The following is an 8,125-nucleotide window of genomic DNA, read 5'->3' as shown; positions in this document are numbered from 1 at the left end:
TGCTTTCATAGAATCGCTTAAGTTTTAGAATGTTGTATTTCCATTTCATTTGGCTCAGATACATTTTTATTTCCCTTTTAATTGCTTATTTGGCTGTTCAGTAGTATGTTATTTAATTTCCATGTATTTGTGGATTTTCCAGTTTTCCACTTGTTGATTTGTAGTTTTTTAAACATTGTAATCAGAGATACTTGGTATGATTTCCTTCTTTTAAATTTGCTAAGCCTTGTTTCATGGTCTAACATATGGCCTATCCTGTGTTAGGATAATGTTAGAAAATTTTCCATGTGCACTTGAAATGAATGTGTATTTTGCTGTTGTCAGTTAAAATGTTCTATGTATGTCTTTTGGGTCTATACTCTTGTTCTAATTCCATTTCCTTATTGATTCTCTGTCTAGATGATCTATTAGTTGTTGGGAGATGGGTATTAAAGTTAGCAACTATTTTATTGCTATTATTTCTTCTTTTAGCTCTATTAGTTTTTAATTTACATATTTAGGAGCTTCAGTGATGGGTACATAAATATTTACAACTGTTATATCTACTTGATGGAATGACCGCTTTTTCATTATTTTACCATATTTAAATTCTGTTTTATCTGCTATCACTATAGTTACCCCTGTTTTTCTTTTTTTTAACATGTACTTGAAATCTTTTTCCATTCCTTTACTCTCAGTCTGTATGTGCCTTTAATGTTGAAGTGAGTCTCTCTCATTGGCAACATACGATTGGGACATTATATATACACACACACATACATATATATATATATATATATATATATATATATATATATATATATTTTATTTTTGAAATTTATTGTCACATTGGTTTCCATACAACACCCAGTGCTCATCCCAAAAGGTGCCCTCCTCAATACCCATCACCCACCCTCCCCTCCCTCCCACCCCCCATCAACCCTCAGTTTGTTCTCAGTTTTTAACAGTCTCTTATGCTTTGGCTCTCTCCCACTCTAACCTCTTTTTTTTTTTTCCTTCCCCTCCCCCATGAGTTTCTGTTAAGTTTCTCAGGATCCACATAAGAGTGAAAACATATGGTATCTGTCTTTCTCTGTATGGCTTATTTCACTTAGCATAACACTCTCCAATCCATTGGAACATTTTAAAAAATCCATTCAGCCATTCTGTCTTTTGTTTGGGGAATTTCATCTATTTAAAGATTCTCGATAAGTAAGGCCTTACTCTCGTCATTTTGTTATTTTGTAGACCCATTCTTCCTAGCTTCTTATCCTGCTCTCTTTGTGTTTTGATGTCTCCTATTTTTTTTACTTCATCACATTGTTTTATATAGTTAATATACATTTTTCCTTTGTTGTTACCATGAAGTTTATATAAAATATCTTCAAATTTTAACACCCTATTTTAAAATAATAACTTTAATAGAATTCCTAAGCTTTACACTTTTACTTCTTCTCCCCCTATCATTTTCGGTTATAAAATATAAATATGTAAATTTTAATATTAATATTGTGTAACTAATAACAGATTCCCACAGCTGTTTATTTTTACTATATTTGTTTTTCACTTTTAAACTAGATTTGAAAATGACTTACACACCACCATAACCATACAACAGAATCCAGCTTTGACTTTATATTTACTTTGACCAGTGTGTTTTACCCTGCCTTCTTATGTATGTTTGCTTTACTTATTTATTTTTTAATTTATTTTTGAGACAGAGAGAAGGTGAGACACAGAATCCGAAGCAGGCTCCAGGATCTGAGCTGTCAGCACAGAGCCTGACGTGGGGCTCTAACTCACAAACTGCAAGATCATGACCTGAGCCAAAGTCGGACACTTAACTGACTGAGCCACCCAGGTGCCCCATGTATGTTTGCTTTATGATGTTAATGGGTGTTATTTGTTTCCACTCAAGGAACACCTGATAGAGTTTCATACAAGGTAGGTCTGGGTGTGAATTCCATGAGCTTTGCTTTTGGAAAATCTTTATCCCTCTTTTATTTATGAAGGACAGAATTTCCAGTATTCTTGGTTGAAAGATTTTTTCTTTCAATATTTTGAATATGTTATTTCATGCTCTTCTGGCCTCAAAAATTTCCGTTGGGAAATCTTCCACTAATCTTATTAGGGATTCACTTGTTTGTACTTCTCTTTTTTCTCTCACTGCTTTCAAATTGTTCTGCTTTTCAAAAATGAACTATTCGGACCTCATCAAAATAAAAAGCTTCTGCACAGCAAAGGAAACAATCAGCAAAACTAAAAGGCAACCAATGGAATGGGATAGTATATTTGCAAATGACATACCAGATAAAGGGTTGGTATCTAGAATCTATAAAGAACTCAAACTCAACACCCAAACAACAAATAATCCAGTGAAGAAATGGTCAAAAGACATGAATAGACACTTCTCCAAAGAAGACATCCAGATGGCTAACAAATGAAAAAATGCTTAACATCACTCATAATCAATGAAATACAAATTAAAACCACAATGAGATACCACCTCACACCTGTCAGAATGGCTAACATTAACATGTCAGGCAACAGTAGATGCTGGTGAAGACGCAGAGAAAAGAGGATCTCTTTGGCACTGCTGGTGGGAATGCAAACTGGTGCAGCCACTCTGGAAAGCAGTATGGAGGTTCCTCAAAAAATTAAAAATAAAACTACTCTATGACCCAGCAATTTCATTACTCGGTATTTATCCAAGGGATAGAGGTGTGCTGTTTCAAAGGGGTACATGCACCCCAACGTTTATAGCAGCACAATCAGTAGTAGCCAAAGTATGGAAAGAGCCAAAATGTACATCAACAGATGAATGGATAAAGAAGATGTGACATATATATATACAATGGATTATTACTCAACAATTAAAATGAGGGCAATCTTGCCATTTGCAACTACATGGATGGAACCAGAGGATGGAACTAAGTGAAATAAGAGAAAGACAAATGTCATATGACTTCACTCATATGAGTTATTTAAGATACAAAACAGATGAACAAGAAGGGAAGCAAAATAATATAAAAACAAGGAGAGGGACAAAACATAAGAGACTCTTAAATACAGAGAACAAATTGAGGGTTGCTGGAGGGGTTGTGATTAGGGGATGGGCTAAATGGGTAAGGGGCATTAAGGAAGACACTTGTTGGGATTAGCACTGGTTGTTATACATAGGGGATGAATCACTGGAATCTACTCATAAAATCATCATTGCATTATATGCTAACTAACTTGGATGTAAATTTAAAAATTAATTACTTTTAAAAATGTTTGCCTTTTGACCATTAAATTATAATGTGTCTTGATGTGACCATGTTTGGGTTCTTTAGGGCCTCTTGGATCTAGAGGTCTATTTCTCTCACCAGGTTTGGGAAGTTTGGAGCCATTATTGCTTTAAATACACTTTCTGTCCATTTCTCTTTCTCATTATTCCCAGATTGTGAATATTGTTTCTTTTCATTGTGTCTTATATGGCCCATAGGCTTTCTTTAGTCTTTCTCACTCTTTTTTTCTTGTTGTTCCTCTGATTGATAATTTCAAACATCCCATTTTCCACATTGCTGATTTTATTCTGCATGGTTGATTCTGCTTTTGAAACTGTTGAATTTTTCAGTTCAGTTATCATATTTTTTAGACTATGTTTTTACCCCCTAATTTTGTTGTCTGTGTGTTCTTGTCCTTTACTAAGCTTCCTAAAGAGGACTTTTTTGAATTCTTTGACAGTTCATAGATTTCCAAGATAAGTTAATAGAGTTTCATTATTTTTTTTTCATATTTATGTTTTTATATTTATGTTTGAGAGAGAGAGAGAGCACAAGCGTGGGAGGAGCAGAGAGAGAAAGAGGGAGAGGGAGAATCTGAAGCAGGTTCCCATTAGCTGGTTTTTAATGGTGTTATATTGATCTGATTTTTCGTTATCCTTAATTTGTCTCCTCTTCTAGACTTTTCCAGATTTGCTTTGGCAGAGACATTTCTTGACCAGTCAGCCTACTTTGAGCTTCTGGATGTGACAGCAGATGGAACCTGCTATTAGGATATATTTTCAGACAAGGTAACTCTTTAAGTTTGAAGTCATAAGGGAAGGATGTGCCCTGACTTGGGCAGAAATCCTGCCCATGTCAGGCTGTAGGATCTTGAGTCAGGTTTACCAGATGGTTGGGACCAGGTATGACACTTAGCACTAGGTGGGGCTATAAATTAGCTTCTCTGCCTTAGTGGGGCAGCAAGACAGGACCCGGTGCCTGAACATTTCACTGTGTGGGGACCCAAATCAGGTAAGAGTATGCACTGAATATCCTGGTCAAGGGGGACCACTGGTTTTTCTCTACAGACAGGAAAGGCCTTGGGTTTTACACTGTTCCAAGTGCTACTTTGAGCAAGTCTGTTGGATGGGCTCTTTAGTCTCCTTTGGTTAGGTTTCTGGGTTGGTGGACTAAAGCCTGCATTCAATAAGTGGGACTACAAATTTGTTTCCCTAACTAGGCACAGCAGGAGAAGTAGCTCCAAGGCTACTAATGTTCTTTGTGGTTTTGACTTAAGCTGACCTATTCCCTGAGTTCCTGCTGAACAGAACCACTTGCTTTCACTCTGGGGGTGTTCAGCACTGCCCACACTCAGGCTGAAATTTGCTGGGTTATACAGCTTCCGTGTATTTTTGCCAGTCCTTTCTCTCAGATGCGACTGGGGCTACAATCTACTGTGGTTAGGGCTATGACTGTTCTTCTGCCTAGCTGTGGGCAGATCTGGCTATAGGGCCAGCAAAACTCCTTGTTTGTGGACCTGAATTGTGCAGAGCTATACCTGGTCAGACTGCAAATGAGCAAAACCAGTGGCTGGAACTACTATTTGGGCTCTGGAGGTAAAAACTCAGTCTGCCAAGATCTGAGTGCAGGTGACTGGGAGCCCTTCCCTTTTTGCCTGATACAATTAGATTCCCAAGGGTTTGGGCCTTGCAGATTACCCTGTCTTACCAGATAGGTTAATGAAACCAGAGTAGTGGCTCCTACAAAGTGACCACAATGCTGGTGATGGGTAGGGTGGGGTGCCAGAACTCACTTCTAAAGTCCCCTTTCAAACAAGGATCTCAGGAAAGACCTCTCAGTGAAATATCACAGTTGCCTAGACAATGTAATCACTATGTAGTTGCTTCTCTTACCTTCCTAAGGCAGTATGTCCTGGCCTCTGTAGTAAAAAGGGGTTCTTCAGCATTACCCCCCTGTTCTATGATTCTCTCAGTGGCATCTTGTCCATGGACAGTTGTGAGGGGGACTAAAGTCTATAATGAACTATGTCTTCATCTTGGTGACATAATACCTCCTTAAAGAAAGTTCTTAAATAAATCTGGTGATTATTTTTTAGTGTATTTGTTTTCAGTCAACACTAAAACAATAGTATCTAATAGAGAAATGTGTGCGTAGCTTTGACCTTCTTTACTTGAAGGTATTTTCCGATTGTGAAGCAGTTGTTAATTTTCCAAACTGCCATTATATCATAAAGAACATGAAAATTTTGCTTTACCACTAATGCAAACATACTTGATATAATTCTAAGGGTTAAAGAAGTAGACTATTCAAGAAGTATGCTGGGAAGAACATTAATTTACAACTTAAACAGAAAGCTCAAATTCTGGGTTTTGTTTGTATTACCCAAGTCAGTCAAACTTAGCAAGCCTCAGATGCCTCTGCTATGAAAAATATGTTAAGAGGATGAAATAAGTATATACAGGTGGTAATAAATGCCAGTTTACAGATAAAATAAGGAAGCTAATGGCTGAAACGTTTGTGGGTGTGGAGGCACTTGGGTTTTATCTATCTGGGAGAAATCACGAGAGATCTTGAAGTAAGCCCACTGTAAGATTTTCCATCACAGCCTAGAACTGACATATATATCAATCCAATTCATATTACTCTGGTAATCCAAACTAGTCACATGAATAAATCCAGATGCAAAGTCTGGGAAATGGCCAAGCATGAATTGGTGGTATTCAGCTAGCCATCACTGCCACAACTTAGCACCTTTTTTTTTTCTTATCTTAGTTTTCTTAGCCCTGGAATTAGAACATTGTATTTAGCAGTTACAAAAGAGAAATCACCTGTTTTGTCCATTTCTCATTTCATTATTTTCTTTTTTCCAGTCCCTGGAGTCAGACCTCATTCTATTTTCTTTGGATATTCCTGGAAGCTAATTATCATTTAAACAAATATCAGAAAATAGGCAAAATGTTACTATGTTACAACTGAACATACATATTTCAATAGAAGCTAAAAGACAAACTTTAGAATCAAAACATTATCTTTAAACAGGTACTTAATTAGCTATAACGTACTGGCCCCAATTATAAATCCTAGTCAAAACGCTCATCTTGAAGCAGAAAGTCGTACCATAAAAATATTTATGAGTAGCACACATTATGCACTGTGGGGATACCTTACATTACTTTTTCAATAAAAGTACTTAAAGAATAAGGTATTTGGAAGGAAGCTAATGAGTACAGGTACTGATTATTTACAAATTTTAAATTAAAAACTTTAAAATCTGTTTCTATATAACAAGAACTAGAAAATAATTCCCAGGAAACGTTAAAACTATGCACATTAGTCCATATCTGGATATACTTCTTTTGTGGTAATTCATTGAAATATTTTGTTATAAAATCAAGATGACAAATTTTTAAGAAACTAGAATTCAAACACTATTAAAGCGATTTATGGAATCTCAGTGCAAGTAATTAACTGCTAGAAAACACACACGCTAGTGTATAATCACATAAAGCAGACACTCAGGGGTGAATGTGCCAACGAACGATGAAGACAGATTTAAGCAAGAATAAAAATAGTAAATGAAAATTGCATGTGGTATTGAGATCTAAAAGGTCCTAACGGCTCCACGTGCAGCATCTGTAGCATGAAGGAACACAATTATTTACATATAAACGGTCTGCTTACATACAACGATCACATAAGTAAATGTCTACATTATGCTGCAAATGTCATGCAAGAAATACAACTGTCTGATTGATATGCAGAATGTTTGCCAGGATGGTGACAGCCAAAGTAAGTTCAAAGTCACAGGAAATGTTGTCATCAGCCTAGTGTAAAAATGTACAATTACTTGCTATTCTCTTTCTGTTTAAAGGTGACTACTACTATCTTTTCCCTAGGCTACTTGTTCACTGTAGCTTATTATCATTACAAAGTATTAAAATGGATTAGCTTTTCCATATTGTGTTCATATTGGGAAGGGCATGTTTTAGACAGCTCACTGACAAGATTTTTGAAAAAGCATTTTCTTTCTCTACTAAAAATTACCAGGCAGCTTGTTTTTGAGAATAAAAATCTCTAAATTGCATGCTTGCAAATTCTTTTTGCTTGATAATTTCATTTAATATAAAAAAAGAAAGAGAAGAAGTGAGCAGTATCTAATTAATATCTTCTAATGCCCAACTAATGTCAAGCATGACTCCAATTTATAACTGCACTGTATTTTTACATTGAAAAATTCAATTACATTTACTGACAGACTTTGAAATGCCACATTATTTATATTGGCAAACTTTGCAGGCTCACGGTATATTTATTAACATTCTTTCCACAGAATAAAGCATATATACAATACAGATCACTGCATTCTTCATTTTTTAATCTTTCAAAGTGATATGTATATCTACCAGAGCAGCAAGAGGCCGCTTCAGACTAAGAGAGCCAAAAGACCAAATGGAGGCAGACATTAATGTGCCCTTCCTTTAATTCTCCAGGCAAAACAAGGTAACCTTGACATTTCACTATCCTCTCTGGCTCCTGCTTCTTTGCTCTTTCTCTGGTGCTTCCCCCTCACCCCCTCCCCACTCCATCCTTGTTCCTACAAGCATACAGAACAACCATAGGGCCCTCTGTGCACACATCAACAATTTTGAGCTGTGAAGAGGTTCAATTGCCACATTGGTGACTCAGTTGCAAAGCACAAATCATTTACCACGATAGCTTGAGGACATGACAATGACAGACATCTGGGCTGGAAGGCAAAAAAGGGGTTATTCGCAGCTGGTACATTAGTCCTGCTAGCCACTAGACCACCACAGTGTCCCTGTCCTCCAGTTTCCTTCCCCTTCTTTCTGCCTGCTTCCTGCTGTCAGCTGCCAAAA

General features: G+C 36.6%; 1 long non-coding RNA gene across 1 annotated transcript in view; it reads left to right on the top strand.

The window, feature by feature from the left end:
• The first annotated feature begins 1,794 nt into the window (after positions 1 to 1,794).
• LOC123379103 overlaps positions 1,795 to 8,125 on the top strand; it is a 31,748-nt gene continuing 25,417 nt past the window's right edge. The window contains exons 1-3 of the long non-coding RNA XR_006583096.1: positions 1,795 to 1,849; positions 3,927 to 4,036; positions 7,579 to 7,748. This is a non-coding gene — a long non-coding RNA (uncharacterized LOC123379103). The remainder of the gene's footprint in view (positions 1,850 to 3,926; positions 4,037 to 7,578; positions 7,749 to 8,125) is intronic.

This window comes from Felis catus, chromosome A1 (genome assembly GCF_018350175.1).
Source record: "Felis catus isolate Fca126 chromosome A1, F.catus_Fca126_mat1.0, whole genome shotgun sequence".
NCBI classification, from domain to species: Eukaryota; Metazoa; Chordata; class Mammalia; order Carnivora; family Felidae; genus Felis; species Felis catus.
Note: the sequence above shows the minus strand (reverse complement) of the source record. Positions and strands in the feature narration are given on the sequence as shown.